The sequence below is a fragment of the Rattus rattus genome, chromosome 13 (assembly GCF_011064425.1).
Source record: "Rattus rattus isolate New Zealand chromosome 13, Rrattus_CSIRO_v1, whole genome shotgun sequence".
NCBI lineage: Eukaryota > Metazoa > Chordata > Mammalia > Rodentia > Muridae > Rattus > Rattus rattus.
The window spans coordinates 36,285,926-36,303,876 of record NC_046166.1 but is presented as its reverse complement, the minus strand read 5'-3'; positions in this window follow the sequence as shown (position 1 = coordinate 36,303,876).

Here is a 17,951-nt window from a genome sequence, read left to right as displayed (position 1 = left end):
ACTATTATATTATTGGAGGAGTTTCTTTTCTGATCCAATCTATTTGGAGTTCTGTAGGCTTCTTGTATGCCTATGGGTATCTCTTTTTTTAGGTTAGGAAAGTTTTCTTCTATGGTTTTGTTGAAGATATTTCCTGGTCCTTTGAGCTGATCGTCTTCCCTCTCTTCTATACCTATTATCCTTAGGTTTGATCTTCTCATTGAGTCCTGGATTTCCTGTATGTTTTGGACCAGTAGCTTTTTCTGTTTTACATTATCTTTGACAGTTGTGTTAATGATTTCTATGGAATCTTCTGCTCCTGAGATTCTCTCTTCTATCTCTTGTATTCTGTTTGTGATGCTTGTATCTACGGCTCCTTGTCTCTTCCTTTGGTTTTCTATATTCAGGGTTGTTTCCCTGTTACCTTTCTTTATTGCTTCTATTTCCATTTTTAACTCCTTCTTCTGTTTGATTATGTTTTGCTGGATTTCTTTCAGGGATTTTTGTGATTCCTCTCTATAGGCTTCTACTTGTTTCTTTATGTTTTCCTGTGTTTCTTTAAGGGAGTTCTCCATGTCTTTCTTGAAGTCCTCCATCATCATGATCAAATGTGATTTTAAATCTAGATCTTGCTTTTCTGGTGTGGTTGGATATTCAGTGTTTGCTTTGGTGGAAGAATTGGGCTCTGATGATGCCATGTAGTCTTGGATTCTGTTGCTTGGGGTCCTGCACTTGCCTCTCCCCATCAGGCTTTCTCTGTTGTTACCATGTTCTGTTATTTCTGACAGTGGCTAGACCGTCCTATAGGCCTGTGTGTCAGACCTATTTTCCTGTTTTCTTTCAGCCAGTTATGGGAACAGAGTGTTCTGCTTTCTGGCGTGTAATCTTCCCTGTCTACTTGTCTTCAGCTGTTTCTGTGGGCCTGTGTCCTGAGTCCACAATGTTGGTTGCTTGGAGCAGAAAAGTTGTCTTATCTGTGGTCCTGCGACTCAAGTTGCTTGTTGGGGGCTGCTTTTGAGCTCTACGTGAGGGCAGCAACCAGGAGGGTCTGTTCCACATTTTGCTGGAGTCCCTGTGCACCCAGGTCCCAGATGGTCTTAGGTGTTTTCCTCTGGAGTCAGAAATGTGGGCAGAGTGTAGACTCTTTCTGGCTTCCCAGGCATGTCTGGTCCTCTGAATCTTTAGCTTTCCCTCCCATGGGATTTGGGTGCAGAGAACTATTGACCAATACCCTTCAGGTCCGGCCAGTGTCTCGACTACATTTCATAAAACTTAACAGTATCGTAAATTTTGTTGTACCTTTGAGAACTTCCATTAAACTACAATACCCAATAGTTACAATAACAATAATTAATGTTCTTATAGATATTTACTCTCCTGGATCCATTCTCTATGCTTGTTTCAGTACCCGATCATATCTTAATGGCTATACCTGAAAATATTAGTAGAGACATAGAGTGAAAACAAAGTACTGGAACATTCAATAATTTATCTCAGGTCACACTAGAACTGGAATTTTTTCCTAAATGGATTATTATTCAGTTAATAATTCTCTTTTTTTTAAGAGAGAGAGATCATATTCTGAGGAAACTGAGGTGCTTGAAGGCCAGAAGGGAATGTATCCTCAGAGATAAATAATGCAACTAAGCAAAGGAGCGAGTGAGTAGTGAGTAGCCCATGCGAACAGGAGCACTCTTGAGTCACTTTGTAGACCAGAGTCTTCAAAGGAAAGAGAAGTTGGTACCTTGTTGAACAAGAAAAGCATGGATTGGCAGGATTAATATAGTAAAAATGGCCATTTTACCAAAAGCAATCTACAGATTCAATGCAATCCCCATCAATATACCAATCACATTCTTCATAGAGTAGACAACAATTTCTGGAATAACAAAAAACACAGGATAGCTAAAACTATCCTCAACAATAAAAAGACTTGCGGGGGAATACTATCCCTGAATTCAAGCAGTATTACAGAGCAATAATGATAAAAACTGCATGGTATTGGTACAGAGACAGACAGATAGACCAGTAGAATAGAATTGAAGACCCATAAATGAACCCAGACACCTATGGTCACTTGATTTTTGACAAAGGAGCTAAAACCATCCAATGGAAAAATGATAGCATTTTCAGCAAATGGTGCTGTTTCAACTGGAAGTCAGTATGTAGAAGAATGCAGATCGATCCATGCTTATCATCCTGTACAAAGCTTAAGTCCAAGTGGATCAAGGACCTCCATATCAAACCAGATGCACTAAAACTAGTAGAAGAAAAGGTGGGGAAGAATCTCGAACACATGGGCACCGGAGAAAATTTCCTGAACAAAACACCAATTGCTTATGCTCTAAGATCAAGAATGGACAAATGGAATCTCATAAAACTGCAAAGCTTCTGGAAGGCAAAGAATCCTGTTGTTAGGACAAAACAGCAACCAACAGACTGGGAAAAGATCTTTACCAATCCTACAACTGATAGAGGGCTTATATCCAAAATATACAAAAAACACAAGAAGTTAGACTGCAGGGAGACAAATAACCCTATTAAAAATGGGGTTCAGAGCTAAACAAAGAATTCACAGCTAAAGAAAGAATGGCTGAGAACCACCTAAAGAAATGTTCAACATCTTTAGTCATAAGGGAAATGCAAATCAAAACAATCCTGAGATTTCACCTCACACCAGTGAGAATGGCTAAGATCAAAAATACAGGTGACAGCAGATTCTGGCAAGGATGTGGAGAAAGAGGAACATTCCTCCATTGTTGGCAGGATTGCAGACTGGTACAACCATTCTAGAAATCAGTCTGGAGGTTCCTCAGAAAATTGGACATTGAATTACTTGAGGTCCCAGCTATACGTCTCTTGGGCATATACTCAAAAGATGCCCCAACATATAACAAAGACACATGCTCCACTATATTCATAACAGCCTTATTTATAATAGCCAGAAGCTGGAAAGAACCCAGATGTCCTTCAACAGAAGAATGGATACAGAAAATGTGGTACATCTACACAATGGACTATTACTCAGCTATCAAAAACAATGACTTTATGAAATTCATAGGCAAATGGATTGAACTGGAAAATATCATCCTGAGTGAGGTAACTCAATCACAGAAAAACACACATGGTATGCACTCATTGATAAGTGGATATTAGCCCAAATGCTTGATTTACCCAAAAGGCACAGAACACATGAAACTCAAGAAGGATGACGAAAATGTGGATGCTTCACTCCTTCTTTAAAAGGGGAACAAGAATACCCTTGGGGGGGAATATGGCGGGAAACTTTAGAACAGAGGCAGAAGGAACACACATTCAGAGCCTGCCCCACATGTGGCCCATACATATACAGCCATCCAATTAGACAAGATGGATGAAGCAAAGAAGTGCAGGCAGACAGGAGCCGGATGTAGATCTCTCCTGAGAGACACAGCCAGAATACAGCAAATACAGAGGCGAATGCTATCATTAAACCTCTGAACTGAGAACGGGACCTCCGTTTTAGGAATCTTAGATAGGACTGAAAGAGCTTGAAGGGGCTTGAGGCCCCATATGTGCAACAATGCCAACCAACCAGAGCTTCCAGGGACTAAGTCACTACCCAAAGACTATACATGGAGTGACTCTGGACTCCAACCTCTTAAGTAGCAATGAATAGCCTAGTAAGAGCACTAGTGGAAGTGGAAGCCCTTGGTCCTGCCAAGACTGAAACCCCAATGAAAGTGATTGGTGGGGGGAGGGCGGTAATGTGGGGAGGATGGGGAGGGGAACACCCATAGAGAAGGGGAGGGAAAGGGGTTATGGGGAAGTTGGTCAGGAAACCAGGAAAGGGAAAAACAATCGAAATGTAAATAAGAAATACCCAAGTTAATAAAGATTGAAAAAAAAAAGAAAACAAAACAAAAGAAAAGCAGGAAAGTGATGGAACAAGCATTCCAAAGATTGACAGACTAGTGGTGTAACTGAAGATCTAAACACAGGCATCTTTCAAAAGACAATGGGAATTTCTAAGTGATTTGCTTTAAAACAATGAAATCGTTTTATCAGCTAACTTTCTTTATAATGACTTATATATATATATATATATATGGTTATAATGAACTAATGAAACACAGCTCAAAACCAAGCACAACTGAGTAATGTACTGACCATTTCAACATGGCTTGTAAAGGATGCTTTTCACTAAGTTTCAAATATTTCTTTCATGTATATAATTTACAAAAAAGTATAAAACTTAAACTTTCCCATTTTGATAATTTTTAAAGATATTGTTTGCATTTAGACAATAGTGAGGTTATTACCATCCATTTATTGTCAGATTTGTTTTCCCTAATTGGAAATGATGACCTCTAGACCTTACTAAGTTTATATATTTAATGTGCCCCATAACACATTTTAGAAACTAGAAATAAGATAACCAACTTACATTAATTATTCAAAAGTGAAATTCTATGAATATATATTTTATAGCCTTTGACTGAGATTAACAATTTTGGTTGAGTATTAAAGTGTGGTCATTAAAATGTTGATGGGATGGCTCCAACTGCATATTTAGCAGAGGATGGCTTGTTGGGCACCAATAGAAGGAGAAGCACTTGGTCCTGCCAAGGTTGGACCCCCAGTGTAAGGGAATGTCGGGGGAGGGGTGGGAAGTGGGGTTGAATGGGGAGGGGAACACCCTTATAGAAGAAGGGGAGGTGGAGGGGATAGGTGCTTATGGACAGGAAAATGGAAAAGGAATAACATTTGAAATGTAAATAATGAAATATCCAATAAAAAAAGAAAATATTTTGATGGGAAATTTCAGGCTTTGAAAATATTCTTTATAATGCAGATAAAATGAAAAACAAATTAGTTTGTAAGATTTTTCTTCCCGTTAAATTCTGTAAAATCTGAGAACTAATGTACCCCATTTAATTATCACAGACTTTAGAATGTTGACACAATATTTATTCTAATATATACAAATAATATAAATAGTGACATTTTAGAACAAAACCATATAAATATTAATTTGAATTTTTTGTGATGTACTCAGCCTGTAATAATCTGTGTGTTTGGCTGAGTATATATGTGTGTTCCTGTGCTTGATTTACAATGCATATAACATTGTCATCAAAATCCTATAATGAAATTTGACTCAAAAGGCTGTACTAAGTAAATAAATAATAAAAACTTCTTTCTAAAATAATGATCTAATTCTGAATAAAAATAATTTGTATTTTGAGATATAAGTTAAATTATAATCCAAACTCAGTCAATATTCACAAGAGTAAGATACTGACAATTTTGATCAGCATATTTATCTTTGAACCATTGCTTCAGAGAATCAGTGTAAATTTTGAAGAATTATATTAGAAAGAGAGAGCTTAGAAAGGATTTTATTGCCATTGTTGTTGATCGGAACAGCAATGTATGTTCTCGTAGCTATCTATGTGTGCAACATTTCATGAATCTATGAATTATAGTTACTTAAGTGATGATCCTTGTCAATCACTTTCTTGTTTCTACATTAAGAAATAGAATCTTATATAGAAACAAAGATATTTACTAAATCTCACCCTGCCTCATTTTAGTTAGGTGTACTCTTCTATTTCTGATGATGCTTTTCTAAGAATTTATTGACTGGAACTAGTTTAGTACCTCTAAAATATATGTAGAAGCAATTTATATAGCATGGTGGTGTTTTTAAGGCTTTACAGTTTGTCTTGAACACACTCTCAAAAATATTGATTTTAATATAGTCTGGAGAACTCCTTGCATGTGTCAGCTAACTACTTAAAGATTCAACATTTTCTTCTTTGTCTGTTGAACATAGTGTATTTTTGTAAACATCAGAAATCTGATTATTATGGGTACACATCGATACCTTGGGCCCAGATGTGGAATATTTTATTATAGTGTGTTCAACTTCTAAGTTTAAAAATTAAAATTGAATTCTTTTTTGAAAGGTAATAGAAAATAACTTTATATTGAAGTAAAAATGATCTCCTGAATTTCAAAACCTTTTTTCACTATTAGCCTTTCAATAAATAAAATAGTTGGTGTTGTAGGAATTTACACATCCATATATAGAGAAACATACATAACTTGCACCAAGACACACACAAATGCAAATTCTTGTCAAGTGACTTTGTTGTTTAAGTATTATACTGCAACTATTAATTATAAGATTTAGTTTAAATGAATAATCTTAATATTTCATTGCCATTTATATTTGTGTTCCATTATATATAAAATATATATCTGCAATTCATCTTTCATAATACTTTTTAAATGCCTACCAAGTAAACATGGCTTAAAAAAATAGAAAATGACTATCTTATTTCATGTACCTAAAATTTTAATAGTAGTACAAAAATTATGCTTACCCAGGAAAACTAGAAAAATTAATGTGCTTCTCCTTACCAGATTTGCAAAAATGCAAATATAGCAGTTTTCATTGCACATCTTTTAAGGAGATAAATCTTAGCAGAAAAGCAATAGTGCATTTTTGAAAGTAAGAGTGAGCTTAAATAATTTTAACTGCAAAACATTTGTAAGAACAAAATATGAAGGAACTACTGTCTCAGTTTATTTTTAACAAAGAACGTATTTTGTAAATATGTTTGAAAAATTATGTTCATACATGACTTTATTGCTCAAATTATTTATAAATAGTCTAAACTAAGAATATGTAATTTTCAATAATTTATTAAAAATTGATTTATGGAGTGTTACTTTGTTACTTTGCTTCTTGTTATGCTAATTTTATGCAAATTATGTAGCAAATGTAACTGAAAGAAAGCTGTTTTCAGAGGAAAACTTGAATAGTGATACATTAGGTAAACATGTTATAAGAGCATTTTAATGGAATATTTTCTTAAATAACTTAACCTGTAGGCAATAATTCGTGATTAAAAGAGGGATTCAGTATGCTCTAAAATGAACTTTTTGACAGAACTGAAGAAAGAGGAAAGAAATTTACTCCATTCAATTGTGTAGTCTTACTAATAGAACTGTGGTATGTCCACCCATCCTGAAATTGCCCAATCTTGTCTGATCTAAAAAGAATGAAACTGTGTGCTCTCATTTGTGCTTGTTGAAAAGAACACTTTTTCACAGGGAGATATTTAAAGGTGTACATAGAAAAATGACAATCCACAGTTCCAGAGAATGATATTTTCATAGCTTCAATCTGAAGCTAAGTATAACACCAATGAAATGCAGCATAGACACTATTTAAATAAACACCAAAGAGAGAAACATGCATCATATTCTGAAAATGACCTTATCAGCTAATCTACGTAAGACCCACCTTTGTGAAGGGTCTGTTCATGAGGCAACTGAGTCCAGAGAATTGAAGGAAGAATAAAACTCATCAATTTTAGTCAACAAGAACAATATCTCCTCTTGGCTATCCTTTAATTTTTTAAAAGTTTTGTGTCAATTTCATATGAATCCTAGCATTGTATCATTTTTACTTTCTCGGGCTATCATCTGCTAAATCTAAGCAAATATGCAAAGCATCTTATTGAAATCAAGCAAGTTCATCAACATTCATTCATTTTCATAATTTGAAAGGCCAAAGAACTCTCAAATTAATATTAAAAGTATTATTGATTTCAATGAAAACATTCCTCCCATACAATGGATGAGGAAATCATGAAATTTAATGGTGAATGTACCACCTGCTATAAAATTGACAGAGATGTTAGTATTAACTACCAAAGCCTTTAATAGAGGCTTGTGTTCCACCAAGTGATTGGCAAAGCAATGCAAAAATGTGAACTGTAAAAATATAAGACTTCCACGTAGAAATAAGCAAAACAATTGTAAATTTTATGGCTGCAAACAAATCCAATAATTGTTTTTGAAGAATACAGCAGAATAAACAATTATTTTAAAGATAAATCGATAGAATTTGTCTAATACAATAGTACAAGAGAATTATCTTGAATAAAATTCAACTTTCAACCATACTGAATACAAAGTTTCTGCCACAATAGTTGTTGCAGGACAGAAAAAACATAGAACTAGAGAAATTTTAAGAACAAGAAAACCTTAAAAATTGTAAAAATGGCCCAATATCTGTGGAAGTTTAGGGCTTAAAAATGTGGCCTTGTCGACATAAAGCATGCAGACTAGGAAGACTTATGCTTCTGTGAGAAGGAGAGGCAGCTTCTTTTGCCCCCCAGGTTACTCATAATTCAGTACATGGATGTCCCTACATCATATACATGTAGGCATAATTAAATGAACTCAGTAAATGTTTGTTTGCTAAAGAAAAAAAGAACAAACATAAAATTTGTGGGAAGAAAGTCTCCTTGTGATAGGATGGGATGTCCTTTGGATATATGTCCAGGAGTGGTATAGCTGGGTTTTGAGGTAACTTGGTTACTAATTTTATGAGACCTTACTTCAAATTTTGCATTAATTAAAAATGGCATTAACTGAAAACAATTGTCTGTAGAAATATAAAGTGAAGCTAGAATCAAAAACAAGATTAAAAACAATTAATGCATATATGCTCATCAAAATATTTTTAAATAATCTTAAGGAAACAAATCTATAAATCACTCAAACATAAAAATAAAATACATAGGTAAAATAATGTGTTTCAATTAAATTATCTGGTAATTAAAGCATGTTATGTTCATTAAAAAATCAAAACAATGCCTTGATGTCTGAAAAATGAATGTCTAAACAACATAGCAAGCAGTGAGCAATTTAAATTGAACTGTATCTAAAGTATATTATATAGGTGAGAGCAAAATCGATTAAATTAACAAAGAAAATGCAATGGAAAAAACAAAAAAAAAGAAAAGAAAAAAACAAAATTATGGGGCTCTAGCTGCATATGTAGGAGAGAATGGCCTTATCTGGCATCAGTGGTAGGGGAGACCCGGTTCTGTGAAGGCTTGATGCCCCAGCATTGGAGAATGCTAGGGTAATGAGGCAGAAGTGGGTGGGTGGTGGGTGGGGCACCCTCACAGAAGCAGAAGGACAGAGGAAGCAATAGGGTCTTTGGAGACGGGCAACTGGGAAGGAGGATAACGTTTGAAACATTTGACAACCATTTAAGATTTTTAAGTGCCCAAACTCACAGACATCAGTATCCACTAGGATCAGTCTATTACCATGACTGTCTCTCCCATATACTTGCCAATTTACATGCAAAGAATTTTTACTTTCACATATTATAAGGTCTTTAGTTAATAGAGCATACATTAAATATTCCATACATGTGAAATGTCCTCGAATTTATGAACATATTAAAAACTTTATTTTCTTTAGACATCACTTGCAAGAACTAAAATAGTACTTCTAAAAATTACTCATAAGTTCTTATAACTACTGCTTATAAACAAGACCTTTATCCAGTGAGGATTTGAAAATAAAAGTTGAAACTTTTTTGTTTGAAACTGTGTCCTTTGCCTATTACAAGTGTACTTTCTCAATAAAAGTAAGCTGCTTGTCTGTGCTTTCTAGCTACATCCTAACATTGATTTGATGTCTTGTATACAAAGTGTGATCAGTAGGAGATGAGGAGCAAAGAAGACTAATAGCGTCACAGTAGCAATACTTTGTTTTAGTGACAAATGTTTTAGTTAAAACACTCCAAGACAGATAGCCAATGCTTCCCAGGTGTTTAGCTTGCAATCTTAACAGTTAAAAACATGGATGACATTGTTATAATTTTTCACCATCACAGCTTCTTAGTTATGTTTCATATGAACATTTAATAATATTCATTTAAGATATCAGAAAGGATGAAAATTCTGATGTCATGTGAAGGAGGCAGCTTTAGAAAACCTGAAGCTAAATTCATTGCTACTGGTATATTCACATAAACTTTCTATGAATACATTCCTTTTAAAAGTGGATAAAAAAACCAAAATATATGAATATGCTTGCAAAGTATTTCTGAAGAAAAACATGAAGCTCAATTATTAAAGCTATAAAATTAGTTTCTTTTGAGATGTCAAATACAAATACACTGACAGAGTTATGTTAGTGGAGCAGCCTTTTTACTTTTTTTCTCCATCTTTATTAAATTGAGTATTTCTTATTTACGTTTCAAATGTTATTCCCTTTCCCGGTTTCCAGGCCAACATCCCCATAACCCCTCCCACTCCCCTGTTATGTGGGTGTTCTCCTCCCCATCCTCCCCACATTACCGCCCTCCCCTCGACAATCCAGTTCACTGGGGGTCCAACCTTCGTAGGAACAGGGCTTCCCCTTCCACTGGTGCCCTTACTAGGCTATTCATTGCTACCTATGAGGTTGGAGCCCAGGGTCAGTCCATGTATACACTTTGGGTAGTGGCTTAGTCCCTGGAAGCTCTGTTTGGTTGGCGTTGTTGTTCATATGGGGTCTCAAGTCCCTTCAGCTCTTTCAGTCCTTTCTCTGATTCTTTCAACAGGAGTCTGGTTCTCAGTTCAGTGATTTGTTGCTGGAATTCACCTACGTATTTGCCATATTCTGGCTGTGTCTCTCAGGACAGATCCAAATCCGGGTCCTGTCATCCTGCACCTCTTTGCTTCATCCATCTTATCTAGTTTGGTGGCTGTATATGTATGGGTCACATGTGGGGCAGGCTCTGAATGGGTGTTCCTTCAGACTCTGTTCTAAACTTTGCCTTCCTATCCTCTCCTAAGGGTATTTTTGTTCACCTTTTAAAGAAGGAGTGAAGCATCCACATTTTGGTCATCCTTCTTGAGTTTCATGTGTTCTGTGCATCTTGGGTAATTCGAGCATTTGGACTAATATCCACTTATCAATGAGTGCATACCATGTGTGTTTTTCTGTGATTGAGTTAACTCACTCAGGATGATATTTTCCAACTCTATTCATTTGCCTATGATTTTCATAAAGTCATTGTTTTTGATAGCTAAGTAGTATTCCATTGTGTAGATGTACCATATTTTCTGTATCCATTCCTCTGTTGAAGGGCATCTGGGTTCTTTCCAGCTTCTGGCTATTGTAAATAAAGCTTCTATGAACATAGTGGAGCATGTTCCTTTGTTGTATGTTGGAGCATCTTTTGGTAGAAGCCCAAGAGAGGTATAGCTGGGTCCTCAGGTAGTATAATGTCCAGTTTTCTGAGGAACCTCCAGACTGATTTCCAGAATTATTGTATCAGTTTGCAATCCCATTAACAATGGAGGAGTTTTCCTCTTTCTCCACATCCTTGCCAGCATCTGCTGTCTCAGGCGTTTTTGATCTTAGCCATTTTGACTGGTGTGAGGAGGAACCTCAGGGTTGTTTTTTTTTTTTTTTTTTATTAACTTGAGTATTTCTTATATACATTTCAGTGTTATTCCTTTCCCGGTTTCGGGCAAACATCCCCCTCCCCTTCTTTATTGGTGTTCCCCTCCCCATCCTCCCCCCCATTGCCGCCCTCCCCCCAACAATCACGTTCACTGGGGGTTCAGTCTTAGCAGGACCCAGGGCTTCCCCTTCCACTGGTGCTCTTACTAGGATATTCATTGCTACCTACGAGGTCAGAGTCCAGGGTCAGTCCATGTATAGTCTTTAGGTAGTGGCTTAGTCCCTGGAAGCTCTGGTTGCTTGGCATTGTTGTACATATGGGGTCTCCAGCCCCTTCAAGCTCTTCCGTTGAAGGAATCAGAGAAAGATCAGGGTTGTTTTGATTTGTATTTCTCTTATGACTAAAGTTGTTGAACATTTCTTTAGGTGCTTCTCAGTCTTTTGGCATTCCTCAGCTGTGAATTCTTTGTTTAGCTCTGAACCCCATTTTTAAGATGAGGTAACTAGTTCTGTCACACAAGTAACTATATATCTGAATGTAATACTTAAGAAAAACAGAAAGTTTAAAAGTACATTATGACCAGGAGGGGGATAATTACTGGAGTGTAAAAAAGATAAAAAATTAGTAATAAAGTATATTATGAAACATGATGTATCGGGAGGGAACTTAAGGAAGGGAGGGGGAGGGGATTTTTATAAAAATATTCAAGTTAATAAAAAAAAATAAAAAAAAAGAAATATACGAAAAAAAAAAAAAAAGAAACATGATGTAGCTTATTTTCCTATTTAATACCTTCCAACTAACTTCTTTTTATTGGATATTTTATTTATTTACATTTTAAATGTTATTCTTCCTCCCGTTAAACCACCATTCCCCCACCTGTGCCTCCTGCTTCTATGAGGGTGCTGCCTTACTCCCACTTCAGCACCCTAGCATTCTCCTACACTGGGGCACTGAGCCTTCACAGGATCAAGGAGCTCTCCTTCCATTGATTTTCATGGAGAAATACAGGGAGGGAGAGGGAGAGAGAAGGGGAGGAAGTAAAGATTCTTTTCTCTTCTTTTCCTTTCCTTTCTTTTCTTTTCTTTTCAGAATATTTGAATGGTTTTTCATATTGACAGTGTAGCAAGCTAAGGAAAAAACCACCATCGTTTGTTTGGCATAAACATAGTATAAATCACATTATGGAAAACTGTTTCATTACACTGATACCAAATAAAGTATAATTGTAAACAGGACCTTTACACACATGTGTGCGCGTGCGTGCACATACGGAGAGAGAGAGAGAGGAGAAGGGGGATTAAGGGGGAAGGGGAGGAGAGACAGAGACAGAGAAACATAGAGCACAGAGATACATAGAACACAGAGATACATAGAACACAAGGATGCGTAGAGAGACACACACACAGGATATCCTTTAAAGGGCAGTAATGCTAGTATCCATAACAGAAAGTAATGAATAAAAATGCCAGTGCTGTCAACCCATTCACATGCAAAGCATTCTTGGCACTGAAAATTTGAAATAATGACAAAAGGTGTGCAGAGGGCGCATTGTTTCTCCCATTAGATGCAGACTACATTTATATTTCTTTCACACAATTTAAGAGTTCAGGCAGTTTTCACTATAACAGTTTTCTACATGACTCCTTATATTGCAAGTATGTTACTTGTCTCTCCCCATATTCCTTTCTTTCCACTATCCTTTCCACTTCCCCCTCTTTAACCCTCCTACTCCAGTCTACCTTGGTCATCTCCATAACCATGTATTCTGTTTCCCTGACCTTAAGAGTTCCTTCTTTCTCTCCTGGTCCATAACAATCTACATAAACACTGAGATTGTATGGAATGTGCTACACTTATCAAAGACTTAAAAGCTAACATCTTCATGTAAGAGAGTGCATACAATATTTATCTTTTGGTGTATGTGTTACCTCACTTAGCATGATTGTTTTCTAGCTATGATCATTTAACTGAAAATGTCAAAATTTTTCCTTTTGTTCATTTCCTTTGCAGCTGAATAATATCCCACTGTGTAAGTGTACTATATTTTCATATCCATTCAGCTATAAATGGACATTGAGGATGTTTCCAGCTTCTAGCTATTAGGAGTAGAGCAGCAGGCATCATGGATGAGCAAGAGGTGCTTTCCTTCTCTTTCTTTTGAGACGAGGAGTTTAGATGGTAGGGAGAGAGGGGATCATCTGAGAAGGAAAAGTGAAAAGGAAATCATGATAAGAGTATATAGTATTAAATTTATTTTCAATAAAAATAAACACAAACTTAAATACATTTAAAAATATAAAATAAAATCCAAGTGTTAATGTATTACATCATTTTAGTCAGTGAAATATCATCTACTTGTAGTATTATAGTCTCTAGAATTGTCTGTGTCACACTACTGCCATAGGCAACGCACACTTAAGTGCTGGCACAACCTATGCACACTGCAGAGAAAAGAAGTCAACAATCTTCCCTAATACTTTACCCTTCAACATACACTAATACTAATGTGGCAACAGTAGCTTATTGTGCAGCAGTAACATAAAACAATATGTAACATAAAACATACCACCTGCTACCTGAGTTTTATGCCCACTCCACAAGATGACATCCATACTTGGCACCATTAGTGAACCATGAACTTATGGATAGACAGGGTGTCCTAAGTGAGAAGCCAGAACTACTTCTCTTTTAAATGATCAATCTATTATATAAACCCTTAATAGCTTGTTGTATACATTCATTAACTTATATGTCAAGTGTGATCAGAGAAGCATCTATGGCAAGTAGATAGTGAAAACACAGAGCCACTGCACAGGGTAAGTTACAGAGAATAAGAATGAGACTTCAGAATGCTCAGTTCTACCAGGTCATATACACCAACTGCATAGCCACCTCCCAAGGCACAGTGATCATTGGAGCATATGAGGCTAAAACGTTTAAGCATCATAGTTATTTGAGTATACAAATAATAAAAATAAGCCGTATACTCTGGATGTAGCAGAGTATCCACCTATAATTAACTCAAAGAATCTGTGACAGTATACATAAGACCTGTGCAAGTCTGAAATCGAATCCAAGAGCACATCAAAACAATCATCCACCATGATCAAGTAGGCTTCATCCCAGGCATGCAGGGATGGTTTAATATACGGAAAACCATCAACGTGATCCATTATATAAACAAACTGAAAGAACAAAACCACATGATCATTTCATTAGATGCTGAGAAAGCATTTGACAAAATTCAACACCCCTTCATGATAAAAGTCCTGGAAAGAATAGGAATTCAAGGTCCATACCTAAACATAGTAAAAGCCATATACAGCAAACCAGTGGCTAACATTAAACTAAATGGAGAGAAACTTGAAGCAATCCCACTAAAATCAGGGACTAGACAAGGCTGCCCACTCTCTCCCTACTTATTCAATATAGTTCTTGAAGTTCTAGCCAGAGCAATCAGACAACAAAAGAAGGTCAAGGGGATACAGATGGGAAAAGAAGAAGTCAAAATATCACTATTTGCAGATGATATGATAGTATATATAAGTGATCCCAAAAGTTCCACCAGAGAACTACTAAAGCTGATAAACAACTTCAGAAAAGTGGCTGTGTATAAAATTAACTCAAATAAACCAGTAGCCTTCCTCTACACAAAAGAGAAACAAGCCGAGAAAGAAATTAGGGAAACGACACCCTTCATAATAGACCCAAATAATATAAAGTACCTCGGTGTGACTTTAACCAAGCAAGTAAAAGATCTGTAAAATAAGAACTTCAAGACACTGAAGAAAGAAATTGAAGAAGACTTCAGAAGATGGAACGATCTCCCATGCTCATGGACTGGCAGGATTAATATAGTAAAAATGGCCATTTTACCAAAAGCAATCTACAGATTCAATGCAATCCCCATCAAAATACCAACCCAATTCTTAAAAGAGTTAGACAGAACAGTTTGCAAATTCATCTGGAATAACAAAAAACCCAGGATAACTAAAACTATCCTCAACAATAAAAGGACTTCAGGGGGAATCACTATCCCTGAACTCAAGCAGTATTACAGAGCAATAGTGATAAAAACTGCATAGTATTGGTACAGAGACAGACAGATAGACCAGTGGAATAGAAATGAAGACCCAGAAATGAACCCACACACCTATGGTCACTTGATTTTTGACAAAGGAGCCAAAACCATGCAATGGAAAAAAGATAGCATTTTCAGCAAATGGTGCTGGTTCAACTGGAGGTCAACATGTAGAAGAATGCAGATCAATCCATGCTTATCACCCTGTACAAAGCTTAAGTCCAAGTGGATCAAGGACCTCCACATCAAACCAGACACACTCAAACTAATAGAAGAAAAACTAGGGAAGCATCTGGAACACATGGGCACTGGAAAAAATTTCCTGAACAAAACACCAATGGCTTATGCTCTAAGATCAAGAATCGACAAATGGGATCTCATAAAACTGCAAAGCTTCTGTAAGGCAAAGGACACTGTGGTTAGGACAAAACGGCAACCAACAGATTGGGAAAAGATCTTTACCATCCTACAACAGATAGAGGCCTTATATCCAAAATATACAAAGAACTCAAGAAGTTAGACCACAGGGAGACAAATAACCCTCTTAAAAAATGGGGTTCAGAGCTAAACAAAGAATTCACTGCTGAGGAATGCCGAATGGCTGAGAAACACCTAAAGAAATGTTCATCATCTTTAGTCATAAGGGAAATGCAAATCAAAACAACCCTGAGATTTCACCTCACCAGTGAGAATGGCTAAATCAAAAACTCAGGTGACAGCAGATGCTGGCGAGGATGTGGAGAAAAGAGGAACACTCCTCCATTGTTGGTGGGATTGCAGACTGGTACAACCATTCTGGAAATCATTCTGGAGGTTCCTCAGAAAATTGGACATTGAACTGCCTGAGGATCCAGCTATACCTCTCTTGGGCATATACCAAAAGATGCCCCAACATATAAAAAGGACACGTGCTCCACTATGTTCATAGCAGCCTTATTTATAATAGCCAGAAGCTGGAAAGAACCCACATGCCCTTCAACAGAGGAACGGATACAGAAAATGTGGTACATCTACACAATGGAATAGTACTCAGCTATCAAAAACAATGACTTTATGAAATTCGTAGGCAAATGGTTGGAACTGGAAAATATCATCCTGAGTGAGCTAACCCAATCACAGAAAGACATACATGGTATGCACTCATTGGTAAGTGGCTATTAGCCCAAATGCTTGAATTACCCTAGATGCCTAGAACAAATGAAACTCAAGACGGATGATCAAAATGTGAATGCTTCACTCCTTCTTTAAAAGGGGAACAAGAATACACTTGGCAGGGAATAGAGAGGCAAAGATTAAAACAGACACAGAAGGAACACCCATTCAGAGCCTGCCCCACATGGGACCCATACATATACAGCCACCCAATTAGAAAAGATGGATGAAGCAAAGAAGTGCAGACGGACAGGAGCCGGATGTAGATCGCTCCTGAGAGACATAGCCAGAATACAGCAAATACAGAGGCGAATGCCAGCAGCAAACCACTGAACTGAGAATAGGACCCCCGTTGAAGGAATCAGAGAAAGTACTGGAAGAGCTTGAAGGGGCTCGAGATCCCATATGTACAACAATGCCAAGCAACCAGAGCTTCCAGGGACTAAGCCACTACCTAAAGACTATACATGGACTGACCCTGGACTCTGACCTCATAGGTAGCAATGAATATCCTAGTAAGAGCACCAGTGGAAGGGGAAGCCCTGGGTCATGCTAAGACTGAACCCCCAGTGAACTAGACTGTTGGGGGAGGGCGGCAATGGGGGGGAGGGTGGGAGAGGGAACACCCCATAAGGAAGGGGGAGGGGGAGGGGGTGTTTGCCAGGAAACCGGGAAAAGGAATAACCTCAAATGTATATAGAAATATTCAAGTTAATAAAAAAAAAAAAAAGACCTGTGCAAGTCTGAACAATAAAAATCCTATTTAAGATGGGAGATAATATGAAATCAAACCCCCAATTTTGGAGCTAGTGGACTTTGCTAGATACAGTGAAAAGAAGAATCAATTTTTTTTCCTAATAGAGTAGATGCTGATAACCTCACCATCTATAAGGCTACATGTACAAGAGTTTTTGGAAACACCAATTGGTCCTTATTTGTTTTGTTAAAAACAAAAAGAAAACAATGTTGGTTGGATTGGGATATATGTTGGGTTTACAGTGAATAGGTACAGAAATGTAAACTAATTTTTAAAAATGCACAAGTTTTTTCAAGGAGCTTATAATATCTTTTTGAAAAAAACACATGGAACCCTGAAAAATAAATTAGTAGTTACCAAGAATCAACTTCAGAAAGAAGCAAATATTTTGACTTATATTGGGCAGGAACTCAATATAAATTAATATAAGGTACAATAAATGTCATTTTCTTGGGACTCTGAAAGATGGTTAAAGAATTCAACACTGAACACTACTATTTAAAGAAGAAAGTACACATTTTGGAAGATGAGGTTCATTGAATGCTAAATAATAAATTTTTGAGACACAAATCCAAAAATAGTCAGTACAAATATTTTCTTTTTATTTTTTAATTAATACTCTTTTTCATTTAAAATTTCTGAAGGAGCACATTAATATATATTCCCAAATCATACTAAACTATGGAAATAAAAAGCAAATGATCAATCTTTGCAGGATTGAGGCA